Raw genomic sequence first — 19135 nt, forward strand, 5'->3', positions numbered from 1 at the left:
CTTTTTTTAAAAAATGCTTATATCAACATACATCAATGATTTTGTTTATTTTATTTTATTTATTTTTTTAAATCGTCGGTTTAAGTTCATTCTTCGATTAAAGTAATTGTTATTTTATGTAGTAGTCAAACGTTTATAATAATAGGTAATAATTACCTGGCTTTATCGCAAATAATATAGTTTTCTTCAATTACACTCTCAATGTAGGTGTTCTTCTCACAATGTTGAATATATGTAATATAAAATAAATAAGATATGCATATTTTTAGGGCAGCTAATTATTCCAGTATTTTACTATAAGTAAAATTAGGGAGACTAAATTAAATTACAATTTATTGAGAAATGAATAATTGTTGAATAATCTACTTGTTATTAACTGTGAGTTATTTGTGCTCACGAATATTTCGGTAAGACGAATTCAAGACTGAAATATTCTGTTAAATCCGTGATTCAAATTTAAACAGTAGCCGACTCTAACTTTGTTTTTCTCTACTTTAACATGAATGTATATGTGACTACTAAAAATAAAGGGCATATTAAAGATAAATCCAAAGAATAATTTGAAATGGAGTTAAAATAAAGTACCTATTTAAAAACGAAGATATAATATACATTTTATCATGATTATAACAAAATAATATTATGAATGATCTAGCCAGCATAAGGGTCTGTGACATCTAATAATTTCTAAAAAAAATGTGAAGAAAAAGTTAATGCAGCAAAATTACTTAAATTATATCAGCTAAGCATGAATGAAATGTTGGGTACTAGCTGATTTGTGTACCTTTTGGCGTTTAATCAACCCTTATACTTAACATTTTAAACTGTAAGTTTTTGTTAAGGAGATTTTTGTACCTTTTGGATAGATTTTCATTTTTGTCTATTTTACAAAGTTACTTATCTGTTTCACAGATTTTTTTTAAAATTTAGAATAAGCCATTCTATCATTATAACCTGATAAGGTGTTAAGTCGGAACTGTAACTACCATTGGAGAGATCTTTTTAAAGAATGATTATAGTTGCCATCCTCAATAACAATTTTTTTGAGAAAGCGTTTTGAATAAAATAGGAAGGTATTTGTACGTAAAAAGCAAAATTAAACTGCGATTTCAGTACTTCCTCTTAAGAGGAGTAAGAAAAATAAACTGCGATTACAGTACTTCTCCCTAAAAGGCAAAGATTTACAATTCATTAATGTAAATAGGTTCACCCATTGATAATTTTAACGATTGCAGTACTTCCTCTTAGTAGGTGCAAGAGCTTGATGGCCCTTCACAGCCAAGTAGAGGAGCTTTAACAACTTATTCGAGCTGAATTTTATCAAAATCGGACTAAGCGTTATAGAAATATTGGTAATAATAGTTTTAGAAAGGGCCTTACTTGGGTGGGGCAAACTCCCCTCCTTATGAGGCACAGCGATCAGACTTTTAAAGTGCAAATCTGTACAAAATTTCGATTCGAATGACACTTCATTCATGACAATCGGTTCACGTGTCGATAATTTGAAACGATTGCTATACTTTCCCTTAACAAGTGTAAGAGCTGATCGCCGCTTTAATGTTACGTAGAGGAGCCCTAACTCTATCATCCTACCAAATTATATCAAAATCGGGCTAAGATTTACAGAGTAATTAGTAATAATAATTTTGGAGGGGGCCTTACATAAAGGGGGCTAACTCCTCTCCTATTCTATGTACAGCGTCGAGACCCCCAAAAGGCACATCTACATAAAATTCTGAATCGAATGACACCTCATTCATGAAAATCGGTTCACGCGTTTAGGCGCTACGCAGTTTACAAAAAAGGTAACAACAACAACAACAACAACAGCAAGAAGAAGAAGAAGAAGAAGAAGAACAACAACAATTTCTGAAATTGCAGTTTTTGCTCATTTTCGGCAACTTTTTTCTCAAAACCTATTAGATCTGGGTTGTTGCAAAAAAATTACAGCTATAAAGGAGGGTTTGCCCTATATTTTAAAGAAAATTTGGGAATTTTATCTTTTATAGAAAAAGAGAAAAAAATTGTCAAAGTTGGGTGTTTTTCAACGTTACGCTTTTTCGTGCAGTTTTTGACGATCAACCCTTATACAACTGTCCTACCGGACAGTTTTAATTTTTGACGATCAACCCTTATACAACTGTCCTACCGGACAGTTTTAATAACAGACATAAATAGCATTGTTTTGGTGACATTAGTTATGGAGATATAGAAGGTTAAAATTTGGAGGTTTTAAAAACCATGGAAAGTCATCGGCATGAGACTGCCACCTACTCTGGTGCTCTTTAAAATTCACTGATCCTACCTCTGCCTTGGCGTTTTACTTGGGATCATGGCTTTTTCTCAGGCAGTATTGAGATAATGTTATTTTTGAATTGATCAATTCGTAAGACTTTTCCGAGTGTTAAATCTTCCGTTAATATTCCTCGTTTTTTTTTATTGATCATAACTCTTTCCGTTAGTACGATCAATATGATCTGAATATAATGTTGCTAAAATTATTACATTTTAAAACCCCCTGGGCAAAAGTTTATGGTCTTTTCTTTCATAATATACGCTTCTTATCCTTCAATTTCATTATCTTCTTTTGCATCCTTTTTGTCAACTTCTTTCTCTCCCCATCCTTCCTGCCATTTTTCTCTTTTTTTGCATCCTTTTTGTTATCTTCTTTGCAGGATTCTTCTTCTTCGTTTTCTTCCTTTAGTAAATCTTTTTATCTAAGTTCGATTTCACTTTGTATAGTCTTATAACTTTTAACTCATGGTTTATTCTTTCCGTTTCCTCGTTTTCTTTCTTCTAAACCATTATTCCATAGTTGGCCTTCGCTTTTAATTTATCTCTTAGTTTTACTTTTAACTTGGATGTCATTTTTTACTTTTACATCTTTTGATTTGACAGTCTCCTCACTTCTTTTTTTTTGTAAAACAATGTCCCGTTAACACAGTCAGCGACCTTTTCTTCACCAGTTTGATGCAAGTTATTATTTTATTCGCTTTTAATTCTTCAATCGTCAATTTCCAACATTCGTCAGCCAATTTCGTTACGCAGTAATGTGAAATTAAAATTCGTGGGTTTCGGCACCATATTTTAAATAATATACGATCTCCCGCTAAGAGGCTTTCATTGCTCATTAGGAATTTTGAACAAAAATAATCTCTTTTATTTTATAAACAGTAACTATTGATTCAGGGATACAATGAACCCACCCACACAGTTCTTACTATATTTGTTGCAGACTTTAATTGATTTTGACTGATTGCCGTCGTTGACGTAATAGGTGCAATGAATAAATAAATACAATATGAACACCGGAACTTAGAACTGAATGCTTTGCTAAGAGGGATTGATACTTCTTGGCATAGAAGAAAACAATAAATATCTTACTTCATTTATTTACAGAGTCGCGAGTCTATACCATAAATAGAATATTGATCTTACAGTTCAGTGTAAAGCAGTTAAAAATTCATATTTCAATTAGGTGTATTACAAAGGCCGAGATAGTTCAATTATTCAACATTTACTGGGCCATTGTTGCCGTTCAGCCGCAATACCTCATCCCTTCCGGCTAACTTTATACCCACTTTTTTGGCGGAAAAAACAAAATTTCCACAGAAATTTAATTGCAAGTATTAATGCGTGAATTTTAAATTGCTCTTTTTTCTTTTTTTTAAATTTACTTTTAGGTATTTAAAAATTACTATCATAATTAACGCTAATTGGTGACGAGAACAGAACTTTGGGGTTAACGACTTTCTTTTACAGCAATTGTTAATATTCTAATTGAAATAAATTTCAAGGCTTGTGCATGAATGAATAACAGATGTTAAGACATCGCTCGCCAGAGTTCTCTGCTTTCGAATCCAACTCGTAACAAAAATTCAACTTTCTCCTCATTACACGACTAGAAATTTCATGAATCAACTTTGAAATTAAATGATCATAAAAATCTTTGAAACTCTTTCACAAAATTTTGTATAATAATAGAACTATTACTTTAATGAATGTTGAAAATTATTTTTTCTGCAACCATGTAGGGAAGTTCTCATTACTCAATAAAAAACAGATGTGTAATGCCCAACTTCCCACACTAGTGGGGAAAAATTCCCATTAGTGTCACTTTCCTCACTAGTGAGTGGAAAAACTTTATTGTGCTTCCTTGATATAAGAAGTTTTGTTATTAACATAAATATTTTCTGTAAAACTTTAATAAGCTTATTTAACGTAACTAAATAATTAAAAAACGAATATTAAAAAATAAAATAAAAATTGAAAGGAATATAGAAATAAAAATAATACTTTAATAAATAATTAGATATTTTTAATTATAACAGTTAAAAAGATTATAGTGTTACCTTATAGAAATTTAAAATGGATTCTAGTGATGCCTGTTTAGAAAACACTCCTCCATCAATAAAAGAAACAGCAGAAAATGTAATAAGTAATGTAAATACGTAAGTAATGTAAATAATTGTAATATAACAATAAATGTTTATAATAAATAAATTACCTTTTGTAGACTGTAAAAATGAAATTTTTAATTTTTTTAGTTAATAAATCGCTTCGCTCGCTCGTGCGTGCAAACGCTGCCTCGCGTGAGGAAAAGTACTACTTTCCACACTTGTTAAATAAATAACTATTGTTTAAAATAAAGAAAAATTACCATTCAAAGTTCAAAGAAATCGTCGCAGTTATTTTTAAGAATGTTACAAAATATCGCAAAAACTCTCTTGTGAAATTGCGATTGAGGTAATCTAGTTCCTTTAAGTATTTTTAAAGGTTTAAAGGAGAAAACCTAACTGATAAAACTGTACCTTCTTTTAACGAAGAATTTAAACGTCTGTTTAAGGTGATAAGTTTCTCAGATGTTGAATCATTTTTTACCAAGTAAAATGATTCACAAAAAAGTTGAAGCTTTTTTATTTTTTTGTACGCGTCGTGCATTCTATGTGTAAAAGAAATCGGAACTTTGAGAATTGCATTGAAATTCGTAACAATGTTGATGCATTTTTGTAATTTTATTATTGTTGCCAGTGACACCCTAAATCAAAAGCAAGTTCAAATTCTGGAGAGCTACATTTGAGGAATATTATTTATTTCTAAACATACTGATTATATATAATTAAATGTATTAACTCGACGCCACCTTCCACCTTTTGGCAGAAATTATTTATATAAATACATTTACTTCAGTCAGAGAGTGAAATATGAATGAACGAATCAAAGTTTGCCTTTTATCTCTAGCAACAAAAGCATTCTCTGGAAATCATTAGTCTAATTCAACTCACAGACTGTGTATTCCACAACATAATAACTTAACCCGTTATCATAATTATAATTCCTTGAATTTATATGTCTTAAAAGATTAGAAATAATGTGTTAGATAATGTTCGAAATAATTAGGTATGTTTAGAAATTCGGAATATGAGAGAGAGAAAAAGAAATATAAGTTTCAACCCCGTGATTATAGAAAACAACAGGTGTTCGAGCCAATTTTTTTTAAAAAAATGTGCCCAACAATTGAAGTATCATTAATTTTTTTTATTATTTATCCTTTTATTGTAATTTACACCTGTACCTACAGGTTACAATAAGTAAATGCGAGTAGTAAATAGCGTGGCAGACGTGAATGTTTTTCCAGTGATGGCCGCTATTAGCTACCCAGTTGGTCACGGGGCCAACGGCGCCTCAGCCGTCTTCGGGGATTGGAGGGTAGTGTAGTTGTAGACAAATTTGCAGCTAAAGGGTTGGGATGAAATGAGAGTTTTTGGTGAAAATTTTTATATCGAATTTTGGCCAGTTCGGAGATGAGTGGAATTTGGAGATCTGTATGTATATTGTATGGTTGCTAACATAGAATGGAGCGTCTACTATGCGGCGGAGAATTTTGGATTGTAGGGTTTGCAGTCTATTGATGTTGGATTTTTTAGCTGTTCCGTAAAGTTCGAGTCCGTAAGTCCATATTGGTGGTGAGAAGAGCTGTATAGAGTCGTCATTTGTTCTGTAGTGAGAGTTTTGAGCGTTTGTCGAGTAGTCTGGCTAGAAGTTTGTATCGTTTGTTTAGTTCGGTACGTTTAAGTCTCGTACGGGGGTTCCAGGTAAGTCTCTTGTCTAGGTACAATCCAAGGTACCCCGCACATGGTCGGCTGGTGGAATAGGTGTGTGATGTAAGAAGACAGGTGGTGGAGTTTGACGTTTGAGTGTGAAGACTATGTATTTAGACTTAGTAGGGTTAATTTTTATACGCCAGTTTTCTAGCCAAGATTCTATTGAGTGAAGGTGGGACTGTAGAGAGCGTACTGCGAGGATAGTGTGTGGAGAGAATGGCAGTGTCGTCAGCGAAGGTGTAAATAGAGGTATTAAGGTTAGAAGGTAAGCCGGCAGTGTAGATTGTGTAAAGAAGAGGAGCTAAGACACTTCCCTGTGGTACACCAGCAAGGACAGGATAGATGGAAGAATGAGTAGTGCCTTGAAGAACTTGAAAGAATCTGTCAGAGAGATAAGAGCTGAGTATGAGGTAATAAGTGCTAGGAAGGATGCGTTTTAGTTTCCACAGTAGACCTTCATCAGTTCGGTTTCGGAAGCTGCCACTCGACGATCCAGCAGGCCCATCGTGTTGTAGACACCATCGCTTCTTCACTCGTGCGAAAACAATACTGTGCTGGAGTATTCCTCGATGTATCGCAAGCCTTTGACCGAGTCATTAAAAATTGTATTATAAAATCAATACCATATCACTGAACATACGTTTTGTAGATAGCTGTTAGAATTACTAGTTAGATCAATATTGAAGAATTTTCTGTACAGTGATTAAACGTAATCATCGATGCAAGCACAGTTCTTTATCGCTTCACAACGCTAACTCAAGAATGCTAAAAGATTTGCCATTTTCAATAGACTTTGTTCCACATAAAAGCTTGCTTCCGGTATGAGTCTTCAGGAAGATTTAACTGTAGCTTTCAATTTCCGTTCCAGTTTTTTCTACAAAACAGTTCTAAAATGTAATGATTTTTTCTTTCAAATTCTAAAATCTACTACTGATAAAAATATTGACAGAATTTCGTGTATTAGTATTGTTATTAATACAATGGGTTAACATCCTAAGTCAGTGATGCCCTGAAATGTTTTTCAGTGCATAGCCAGCCTTCATTTATGGTATTTTTTTAAAGAAAGCCTTCCAAGAAGGTTGGAAGAGATGTGGAGACATCTGGACTCAGGCCGAGGATCTGCGCATGGAAATCTGTGACTTTATTGTTCTAAAAAAATAATCTATATTCGTTCGGAGACATCACTCAACTTCTCACCAGGTGCTTCGCGTTGTAGACACTATCGAGCGAAAGCAGTATTGCCCGAGTGTTTTCCTTGACGTCGCTCAGGCGTTCGACAGGGTGTGGCACGAGGGACTACTGTTTAAGCTGAGCGAGATTCTTCCTCGTACTTACTACCTTATCCTCAAATCCTAACTACAAGATCGATATTTCAGAGTCAACTGTGGAGCGGCAGACTCTGATATCCATCTAGACCGAGCTGGTGTTCTTCAGGGCAGTGTCCTAGGTCCTCTTCTTTACTCCTTATGTATACAGCAGACATACGTCAACATCCAAATACTATCCTCTCCACCTTTGCTGACGATACTGCTATCTTATCTCCACATTCCGATCCTCTTATCGCTACACGAGCTCTACAAACACACATCAACCACTTACAGGACTGGCTTTTCAAATGGAGAATCAAAACTAACGTTACGAAATCAAAATTTATTACTCTCAGAAAATCCTACCTCCCATCATCTTGAACCAAACTGCTATACCAACTGTGGACAATGTACGCTACCTTGGACTGCAACTATACAAACGCTACATACTAGACTGAAAAGACAAGAAACTAACCAACGCAACAAACTTCTCGCCAGACTACTTGACAAACGTTCGAAACTCAACCTACATAACAAAAGACTCTTATAACTACTGTTACTGCGACTTATCTGGTCATACGGCATTGAAGCATGGGGATCGACTAAGCGTTCCAACTCACTACGCCTCCAGGCATTACAGTCAATAATACTTTGAAAACTTCTTAACGCTCCGTTCTATGTATCTAACCTCACTATCCATAATGACCTCAAAATTCCTTTCATTACAGATCTTGCTAACACTCGTTTCTTCAAATTTCATTCCTCTACAGCAGCTCATCCTAACCCTCTCATAGAACACCTATCTTCCTCCACATTACCAGGTAATCCTCTAAGCAGATTGAAGAGAAGATGGCCTCGTGATGTTCTCTTATCGTGAGAGCAAAGCTCGTTACTGGAGTGGCCTTCTCCACACATGATTTTCACGTAATTTTTTTATAAGGTACCATATTTGCTTGTTGCAACAACCGTTGCAGTGGTAAATTACAATAAAAGATTTAAAAAAATATATATATATTCGTTCCAGTTTACTCATCGATACGAGTAGATCTAGATCAAATTGAGGGTTAGTTTGTCCTCTGACGTGACTCATAATTGAATTTTAATGAACCTAATAGTGGTATGATAGAATTCTACCCATGGATGGTCCAATATGGACCCTTAGATAGTCTACTGCTTAAGTGGATAGTAGTTCGTAATTAAGTTTAAGCAAATTTCAAGTTTGCAGTGCTGAAAGTTCGGTAGAATACTCTTAATTGGCCGTCTATGATGAGTTTTGGATGTTGCGACCCTCATCTTTGAAAGTTCTGATTATAGGAACCACTTTCTTTTTAGTTATTTTCCTTCTCCCATTTTTGGAACGATCATTTCAGTTTCCAGCTAAATTATAAAAATGGGATAGACGAATGTTTGGCCTGATTGAAATTTCTTCTTTAAAGCGCAGTAAGGCAAAATTACAAAATCAACTAGGTTAGTATTCTCAACATTGTGTGTCCGTTTCATTTTATCTATTTTTCCCTGTGTTTTCACGATCTTTAGAGAAGTTAGTCATTGAATTCTATATCTACGAGGTGTGGCTATTAAATAACGAGACTATTGCTATAAAACATTTTATTTTAAATTTATACATATTTAGTTATTATCACCTTCAATATACACCCCTCCCCTAACCCTACAAAGCTCCATGCGAATTTACCATTGTTCCAAACAGTGCTGGAAGTCTTTTCTGTGAGCTCCTGCATGACGCGTGCCGCTTTTTCTTTCACAGCTTCAACGGACTGAAATCGTGTTCCTTATAATGCAGATTTGACTTTGGAGAACATATAAAAGTCACATGGGGCCAGGACAGGCGAATCAGGCGGATGGCGTAAAACTGGGATGTTGTTCTTGGCTAGAAACGTCCTTGACAGACAATGCAGTGTGACCCGGCGTGTTGTCTTGATGAAGAACCCATGACTTGTTCTTCCACAAATCGGGTCGTTTTTTTCCTTACTCTTTGACGAAGTTGAGCAAGCACCTCACGATACTAATGTTGATTAATTATAATCGATATTTTCATCCGTTTTAGACGTGGAAACGCTTGAACAATTCAAAAACTCGCGCACGTGATTAACATTCATCGCCATAAAGCTCTTTTAATAAAAGATAAGTTTCAGTAGCGGTTTTACCCAGTTTCATGTGAAATTTCACGGCAATTCGTTGCTCTACTACATGTGTAGTATCGTGTTTTCGGCAAAACGAAACTAACACCTCTTACACAAACGACGGTTCCGGTCAGACAGATTTCTCTACAAACACGTGAGACGCTGCAATCGAAAGAGAAGGCTTTACGCTGCACAGCTGTCGGTCGTTATGATTTGGCGTATGCATAGTTCTTCTGTAGCAGCATCAGTCTTGTTATTTAATAGCCTCACCTCATATGAGTACTGTAAATTATAGTCAGTTCTATCACAATAAAAAATAACTTAGTTTAGATTTTATTACTTGAGTGCATTAGTTGTTTTCCTAATTTTCACAATTAGCTGTATTTACACGCAATGGATAATTAGAATTTCCTAATGATTAAATGTTCGCGCATTTATATTTCTGTGTACAAGGACTATTTCAGTTTTGAGACGTACCTGTACAATGTAAAAAAGATAGAGACTAATATCTTATTTATTTGTGTACCCACTCAGTCTCGAGATTCGAGATAACGTTGCTGAAAATGCTGCATCAAAAGAAACGATCAGAATAACAGTTTCATTGGTGTGGAACCCCTTATCAATCGACATAATTCGCACAGTAAAAGATATTGTAAATCAAAGATGGCTGCTAGAATGGAGGAACGTTCCAATTAGGAAGTTGAAAGCAATCGAAGGCTCTATGAAATTCTGGGACTCGATCTTCTCCGATTCATAAGGAGACCTAATCGTTTATTGGGCGTAAAGCCCGCCTGAAAAAAAAGACATTATGATACTTTAACTTTACGTACTAATTGCAATAGCTAAAATGTATTAAAGAAATTTAAGTAGTGGTAGCACCTTTGAACAGTTTTAATTTCTCGCCAAATATTTAAAACATTTATGATTGGTAATTTTCTCCATATGTTGTTGGTAGACCTGTTGTATAATTGACAGAGTTTCCCTTCGTTTTCATTGTTTGTAAAGTCAGAATTGAGGAATGTTATATTTTGCAAGGGTGGAAGTAAAATTTTTGTTACAGCTTTGGAAGTGTATTGTAAAGATTATAGTGGACAAGGTGTAAGTATTGTTAGTCTATATTAATATTTGGAATTCGTATTCTTAAATCTAGTATTTACAAAAGTCTATTTGCTTGCAAAAAGTGTTGGATATTATATTTCCTTTTATGGAAGGAGAGGGGGCACATTTCATCATCTCCAGTTAAAATGTGCCCTACCGAGCTGCAAGTTTGTGACTTTTTTTTTGTGTAATCGCAGAGAAGGGGAAAGTGGGTCCGAACCTACATTAAGAAGCGCAACAAACCGAATATTTTGTTCAAACTTCCTAAACCCATCACTTCGGGTACAACATGCCGACTTGAGCCTTTCTTGATTTTTGAACTAGATTTCAGTGGTTTAAAAGAGAAAGTAATGTAGTAGTGAGAGAAATAACTGATAGAAGGTAGATTCAGAGTAAAGTAATATCATTTCTTTCTATTTTATATGGTGTTCAAAGCTACCCCACCAGTGGGGCAGATATTAACCTTTGACACAACATTTTTAAATTAAAAAAATATAGATATGTATGTAAAGTACCAACTGTTTATTGATGTAGATCTGTTAAGAAGACTTGAAAGTTGTAGAAAACAAAATATAAAGGTTCAATAATACGATTCTGTGCACTCTGTAACAGAAAATGTAAATTCTGTTCAAATGTGCCCTCATCTCAACTACAGATTGTTTTCTTCAAGAAGATGGGCAAAGATCTCGCTTGATTTCTTTAAAATAAAGATTTAAAGAACAATTAACTGAAAAGACTGGAAACATTTTTACCCACTTAAAATTAATAACATGTTGAATTGATTCATGTTATCGAATAAATAATAAGGTTATATTAATAAAATAGCAGATAATATGCTAGTGCTTCTATAAATAGCCCTTATAATAATACTTGAATTCTAAGTTCTCTCCAAGCTGCGTAAGCCGGATATAATAGCCGCCCACGCATCCATGCTTATTGAAAATGAACCCTATTATTCGCCAACTAGTCCTCTCAGTCTAGTACTTACAATTTGTTATCTGAATTATAATTTTCTAAAAGTTCTCTATTCTTTTTCTTGTTCTTTACATCGTTGCAACAGTTGCTCCAATTATAATATAATTATAAATGGCTAAATATAGACGAGCCAAACTCTAGTTGCCAATTATAGCTGAAAGAATACTCGTTAATATAGTGGTGAAAGTAACTATTTGCCTTTGTGGGTGAAGAGTCCTGCAGGATGTTCATGGGCTTAGGCCTTTTTATGGCATTGTAGGATACATGAAAGGATGAACATGAAAGATGGCTAGAACGCCAGAAGCATATGCAAAAGTTTACTCGTCTGAAAATACTGTAGCATTATTACAATCCAAGGCTGACATTCAGATGATAGATAGGCTTCCGTTACTGGCTAATGCAGTTTGCAGAAAAACATGCAATGCAATTTCATGGTGAAGATGATTGGAAGGACAGGAAAAAAAAGATAAGCCAGACTACTACTCCTCTCACTTCGCAAGCTAAAGGATGAATGGTACAGGAGTGACGATGAAATACTCTCTCTTAGGGGAGATGGGTGTTTAGTCTTTAGAAAGTGGTCAACGCAGTCGGCCGGCAACAAGGATTGGATGAAGAACATAGACACCTGAAGTCGTAGAAATGAAGCGTGCAGCAAAGAAGAGGTAACTTAACTATCATTAAAGAAATTAAATGAATTTCGAAATGAAATCCATTTTAGTCAAACTTCAACAGAAATTTCTGTCCATCATTTACATAATTTGTAAAAATTCTAGGCTCGAGAAAAAATGACCGTAATTGATAGGTCTTTTGCCAATAATCATATTGTAAATAAGTTCGAGTATAGTTAGTGTACTTTTGAACTTGTTTTCTTTCACACTGGCCTATTTCAGATTTTCATCCATTATCAGGAACTTTGTAAATGTGAATCCCATTTTATTTTTAAAGGAACCTGATGAACTAATCTCCGGAAATCCTTGGATGCCCAAAATCAATGATACGAGGGCGTACCCAAAAATAACCGGAATTGCGTTGCCGCGCACGGAGCTTATGTAGTACGCATTTCTGCCGCTAGACGTGTATAGCGCAATTCCTTGCCAGTTCAGTCCTGCCTGTGTTGTCTGCCTGGCTTGTTCTGTTCATCTGCAGTGATTGTTTTTACCAGCGCTGTTTTGTTCTTTTTTCGTTTTTTATGATGGCAAGTTTAAGTGAACAACGTGCAGCTCTGAAATTTTGTTTTCTACTCGGTAAAAATGCTGCTGAAAGTGTTTTAATGTTGAAAACAGCTTACAAAGATGACGCTATGGGAAAAACTCAAGTATACGAGTGGTTTACTCGGTTTAAAAATGGCGACATGTCGATTGATGACAAACCTCGTTCTGGACGTCCATCAACTGCCCGAATCGACGAAAATGTTGAAAAAATTCGAGAGCTGGTGTTCACAGACCGTCGACAGACAATTGATCAACTGTCAGAGAGTAGTGGGTTATCTTGGAGCTCGGTTCAGCGAATTTTAACGGAAAATTTGGGGATGAAAAGGGTTGCTGCCAAGTTTGTTCCTCGAGTTCTGACTGACAATCAAAAAGAACATCGAGTTGAAACATGTCGTGCTTTGAAACAACAGCTTGAAACTGATCCAGACTTTCTGTCAAAGGTCATTACTGGTGATGAGTCATGGTGCTATGGTTATGACCCAGAAACAAAGCAACAGTCGAGCCAATGGAAGACGTCATCTTCACCCCGACCAAAAAAATGTCGTCAAGTCAAGTCAAACATCAAAACAATGCTGATTTGCTTTTTTGATGCCAAAGGCGTAGTCCATTCAGAATTTGTCCCCCCAGGTCAGACCGTCAATCAAACCTTGTATTTGGAAGTTTTGAAAAGATTGCGCAATAGTGTTCGCCAAAAAAGACCCGATTTGTGGCAAACAGGAGACTGGTTCTTCCACCACGACAATGCACCTGCACACACAGCCATCTCTGTTACACAGTTTTTGGCTAAAAATGGCATGGTTCCGCTGCCCCACGCACCTTACTCGCCTGACCTGGCTCCGTGCGACTTTTTCTTATTTCCACGCATGAAAAAGGGCATGAAAGGTCACCGATTTGACAACATTGAAGAGGTCAAGAAAAAAACGAAGAAGGAGCTGTCAGCCATTTCTAAAGATGACTACAAAAAATGTTTCGAACAGTGGAAGCACCGGTGGGACAAATGTATTAGTTGTAATGGAGAGTATTTTGAAGGGGATAAGGTTGTTCTGTAAAAAATTTGTAAATAAATAGCTTTTAAAAAATAATTCCGGTTTTTTTTGGGTACCCCCTCGTATTAATCAATGAGGTATGCCATTATGTTTTGATTGTATTAAAAACCGAATGACTTCTATTTCAGTTATTGAGGAAGAAAATCCTGCTCATTTTCAGGCAACTGTTTTTTTGCCTTACAGGAAATATCCTTGATTATAAGTACACAATGAAAATAAAGGTAAATTCTTGATTTATTTTTTGCTTCACTAGCAACACCCATATGTTTTGGTCGCCGAGAGGTGTAGCATTATTAAATCGCATTTCCTCAACAAACTCACGCCTTTCTTGTGATCGGATTACAATATTATTAAAATTTAGAGCCGGAATTTATCGATTAATTATACTTGAAAATCTTATTTCATTATTAGTTACAGTAACTGTAAACAAAAGGGTAAGCCCCCAATCTTAACGATAAACAAGCAACGCTCGGTTTTTTTAATTAATTCTAGTGAATTCTAATAGAGACAAAGTTATATCGATTGTAAACAAGTTGCTCGCAACGATAATGGAACGTTTTAATTTAGCCATTAGTTGGTTAATGACGTTGTTTCAAGCTCGGTTTTATTATTCACCTGATAATAGTAGTTTTTATGCAGGTACCTGATAAATAATGTTGTCTGGATATAAAATGTACAGAAAGAGCTGCCGGCGTTCCCTATTGTGAAAACCCGTATGTTATTATTTTAACATAAACTGTAAAAATGCTAAGAGTTGTAGAGTTCATTCTCTTTTATCGTGGTTTACTAATTAAATTTTCTTTTAATAAAGAATTTGCCCTAAATTTGAGAAAACTTTAGCCTCCAACTTTTATAAGGAATTGCCTTAAGACTCATTTTCTTGAAGAAAATGATTCATATAAAAGTTACAGAATGTTACAGAGTGCAATGAGCTTAAGACGTTTAAGAAAAATAGAATTTTTGAAATAAATCATTCCCCCTTTCCAAAAAAACGATGAATCGATTCCTTAAAGGGACATTTCATGAATTAGCTGATTTTGTTCAGTAGCTCATACTCGTTCAGTAGCTCAGTACCCTTGATAATACTGATTGGAAATATCAATTTGAACTTTCTGCGAATTTCCATTTTGTGAATTTCGCTCACCAATTATAGTAAAAACCACTCTTTCCGACACAAAGAAGCTCAAAAGGTTCGCCATCACAGTATTATAATTTGCTCTCTTATGGGCTACAGATTCTTGCGTTCTAATCCAAAAATTGAGAAGATTTTGAGTAATGAATTTTTTTTGGGACCTTGGTTTGCTGTAAATTACGCCCGCCATAGCTGCCTCACTAAACAACAGATTATTGGTATGTAATTTTGTTCTCTTATAGACTATTCTTTCCTCAGTTATATGCTATAGTTCGTTTGTGTATATATATCCATAATATGAGAAGATATTGAGAGTTGAAATTTTTTTGGGTCATGGTTTGCTGTAATTTATGCCCGCTGTAACTGCATATGTGGCACGGCACTAGAGTCAAGTTGGGTTTATTCAACATTTTGACTCGCTGAGCTCAAAAGGTTCGCCATCATTGTACTAGTGCAGAGGTCGGCAACCTATTTCAAGTAGAGAGCCATATTTCCTTAAATAATTTTAATAAATCTTACCAAGAGCCGCAAGGATGATAGTGTAAACTAACTCTGTAGATCATTTGTATTCGCAAATTATTATTTTATGATAACATTTAAATGTTTTATATATTTATTTTCACATATTGCAAAGTAAATAAACAAATAAATAATAAGTACTTTATTTCGATATTGTATAATTCTATTCAATTTCAAACTTAACACATTTAAAATCATTTTTGAAAAAATATCTTTACTTTAATAAATGAACTTTTCATTTGTTTCAATAAAATTGAAATATACAATATATTTTGGGCAGGCTGAAGAGCTACACAATTTGGATAAAAGAGCCCCATGCGGCTCGCGAGCCGCAGGTTGCCGACCCCTGTACTAGGGAGATAAAATCTAATAACTGGGTTCGAACCCAGGAGTTTTGCGTGGTAATCCAGTGCACTAACCACACGGCCAATCTCTTCCTTATTTATTTATTTATTTGCGTAGTAACCGCGTTTGGTTTTTGAGAGCTGGATGTAATGAACGTAATGGGCCCTTCATAGCTTGTTTTGGTTTCTAAGATATCCAATGTACATGCATTTAAGTGATTAGTCACATTGCAACCTCTTTCACATTGTACTTCTTTGTGGCTTCCATGTGATGGAGGTTTTGGGACGCTCCATGCTGATTCATTCCTAGAAATAACGCAAGGTTAATTTAAAGTAAATTAATTAAGTCTTTAATGCATATGTGTACAGTAAGTATTTAAGTACAGTGCATTTTTGAAATCAGTGTAGTACCAAAAAAGTCTCTTTGAATCTTTTTTAACTATTACCAATACGTAAATCTGTAATATTCTCACATAAATATGAATTGGATAAGGGAATTTGATTGCTTATTCTTTTAGATACTCTCAAAATACTTACTGAAATGCTTGCTCTTATAAAAAATTCTGTTTGGTAGAAGTCCATAACTTTAGAATTATGGTACTGAAGATCAGATGGCACAGGTAGTTTGCGTAAAACTCTTCTATTTTGCAATAACCGTCTCTACGACTGCATTATTCATTTGCATTACCCCTAGTTCCATTCTCATATGTTATATACATGCTTGCACTCTTGGAAATCCTTGTATATATGTATAATTGTCGTACTGTTTGAAGTTTAACCTTGTTTTATTTATGTATTATTAAAACTGCCTCGCAGGACAAGTCGTTGATCGTCAAAAAACTGCTCGAAAAAGCGTAACGTTGAAAAATACCCAACTTTGACAAAATTTTTTTTCTCTTTTCATATATAAAAGTTAAAATTTTCATTTTTAAATAAAGAGCGTTTATAAGTGTATTTTTTATTTTTTTTTTGCATCAACGCAATTGAAATAGATTTCGAGAAAAGTTGCTGAAAATGAACAAAAACGGCATTTTCAAAACTTGTTCTTATTGTTGTTTCCTTTTCACTAATTTTCTAAAGAACGTAGAAGTCTTAAAGCGTGAACCTATATTCATGAATGAGGTGTCATTCGATTTGAAATTTCAGAACAAAAAAGTATCTTTCTCAAAATTACGAATACATATCTTCACTAACACTAACTCCACTTAAAACGTAAATTATTGTAGATAAACAAAAAGAAGTTCAAAAGTCTGAAGCAGTATAATCTTCTTCTAGTGTGTTTAGAGAACGTTCTTAGAGCAATAATATTATAAGCAGGGGAAAAATAGAGGGAAAACCTTCCCTACCGCTAAAAGAGAATTTAAAGGAAAATATTAGTAATTCTCCGGTGTCTGAATAGAATTGAAGGTTCATCATTGAAATTACTGAAATTTCATGCTAAATTTGAAAAATCGAAACTTTGTTTACAAAATAAGTGAAAAACGAAAAATTACAGAATGAAGAAACTTGATATTACGATTTGGCCCGATTTGGGCACCTGTACTACCTGACTCTGATGTGCCATTCGTTACATCTCATCCGGAAATACCATTTTATTGACTATTTTTGCGATTTACTCGAAACTGTTTTTTGTTTTTTAGGTTAAAAGAAAAAGACTATTGTTCTCGAATAGGTAAATCCATAAACTTTTATAGAAAATATTTGCCCAGGAAAATCAGCTTAAAGTACACTCCTAGGAAAACGGGTTTGGCGTGGGATGACTTCCATCTTATACGATATTTCAGTACAATGTACGGTATGTGACCTATATGATATAAAATAGGGTTAAATATTTTACTAAAATTCCGAATTCGAAGGAATACCTCAACTGGGTATTTTTTTTTTTTTTTTTTACTTGGTTTGCGCTTTCAATTTTTTTTTTTTTTTTAAAGGTTGTTACAATTCTTCTTTTGAGATTGCTTTGCTTATTCCTTCCGTGCAAACATTGTATATTCGGTTTTAAGTTCTCGATCCTTGACTATAGCTCCGTTCAATCCCATATAGAATCTCTTGAGCCTTGGCTAAAGAAATGGAGAATTAAAATTAATGAAAAGAATTGTAATAATAATAATAATGTCTTTATTAAAATAAGTATTACAAAGTTTGAACAAAATACAAATTTTTTAGCGACAGACTTACTCATGGTCATGACGACCGTCTGAGAGTTGCCTTGCAATTAAACTTCTTTATTATGTATTATATTATTATATTATATTATATTATATTATATTATATTATTACTGGGAAAACAAAACAAAAGAAAAAATATAATTGGATTGGTAAATATGTATGACTAAATTTTCAAACAAAAAATAAATAAATAAGATAATTAAATAAATAAGAAAAACCGAGAAATGAAAAAAACAGACAAAAGTAAATTTCTGAGATTTATACAAAACTGATCTTCGGCCTCTAATAGTTAAATTCGCTCACTAACATGCATCTGTATGCCCAGGCCCGTTTACAATATTTAACCAAATTCGTCCAATTATTCCCAATTAAGATTGTAATATATTCGTCATAAGTAAACAGTTTTCTATTAAAGTATTGAACTCTAAATTCTTGCAAGATTGGGCAAATAGCTGTGAAATGAAAAACATCCTCAATTATTTCATCAGTTCTTACACAATGAGCATAATTTACCTCTATCTCCAAAAGTGTATTTATTTAAATACAATAATTCCTCCCTACATTTAATGGTCCAGCTTACGGTTTGGGAATCTAACGTCATGTATAAAAGATTACATTCTAAATTTAATTCCTTATACACGGTGTTCATTTTAAGATGGCTCAAATACATTTCATGCTTAAACAGTTAATCAGAGCAAAAAATGGTAGAGGAAAAAATTGTTGCCCGTCACCTCTAGTTTCAGTATATGTGACTTGATTTTAGATTCCTGCCCGCATACGCGGCTGACGCGCGACCAAAAGTGAGGGTTTGCAGTTGATCCCCATTTTCATAGTTTTAAAGAGTATAAAAAGTTATGAAAGAAACCGGAAACCGCAATTCGATATCTTCAAAATTAAAGGTGCTAGGCCATTTCAAAATCTGGTATTTAGTAATCTTATTTCAATTTTTTAACTTGTTATCAAAGAGAAAGAAGAGCACGCGATAGGTCATTTTTATGTATTTTTTCATCCTCTTTCTATTAAAAATATTGCCAAGGCAGTCAAGCAAGCATTTTTCTTAATATCGGGAAATAAGTCGTTTTCCGATTG

At 34.3% G+C, this 19135-nt stretch overlaps 1 protein-coding gene across 1 annotated transcript in view; it reads left to right on the plus strand.

Annotated features, from left to right (window-relative positions):
* Positions 1-19135, plus strand: part of LOC141451024 (uncharacterized) — a 380810-nt gene that overhangs the window by 82784 nt on the left and 278891 nt on the right. The window lies entirely within an intron of this gene.

The sequence above is a fragment of the Rhodnius prolixus genome, unplaced genomic scaffold (assembly GCF_049639745.1).
Source record: "Rhodnius prolixus isolate KJV_2025 unplaced genomic scaffold, Rpr scaffold_8, whole genome shotgun sequence".
Lineage (NCBI taxonomy): Eukaryota > Metazoa > Arthropoda > Insecta > Hemiptera > Reduviidae > Rhodnius > Rhodnius prolixus.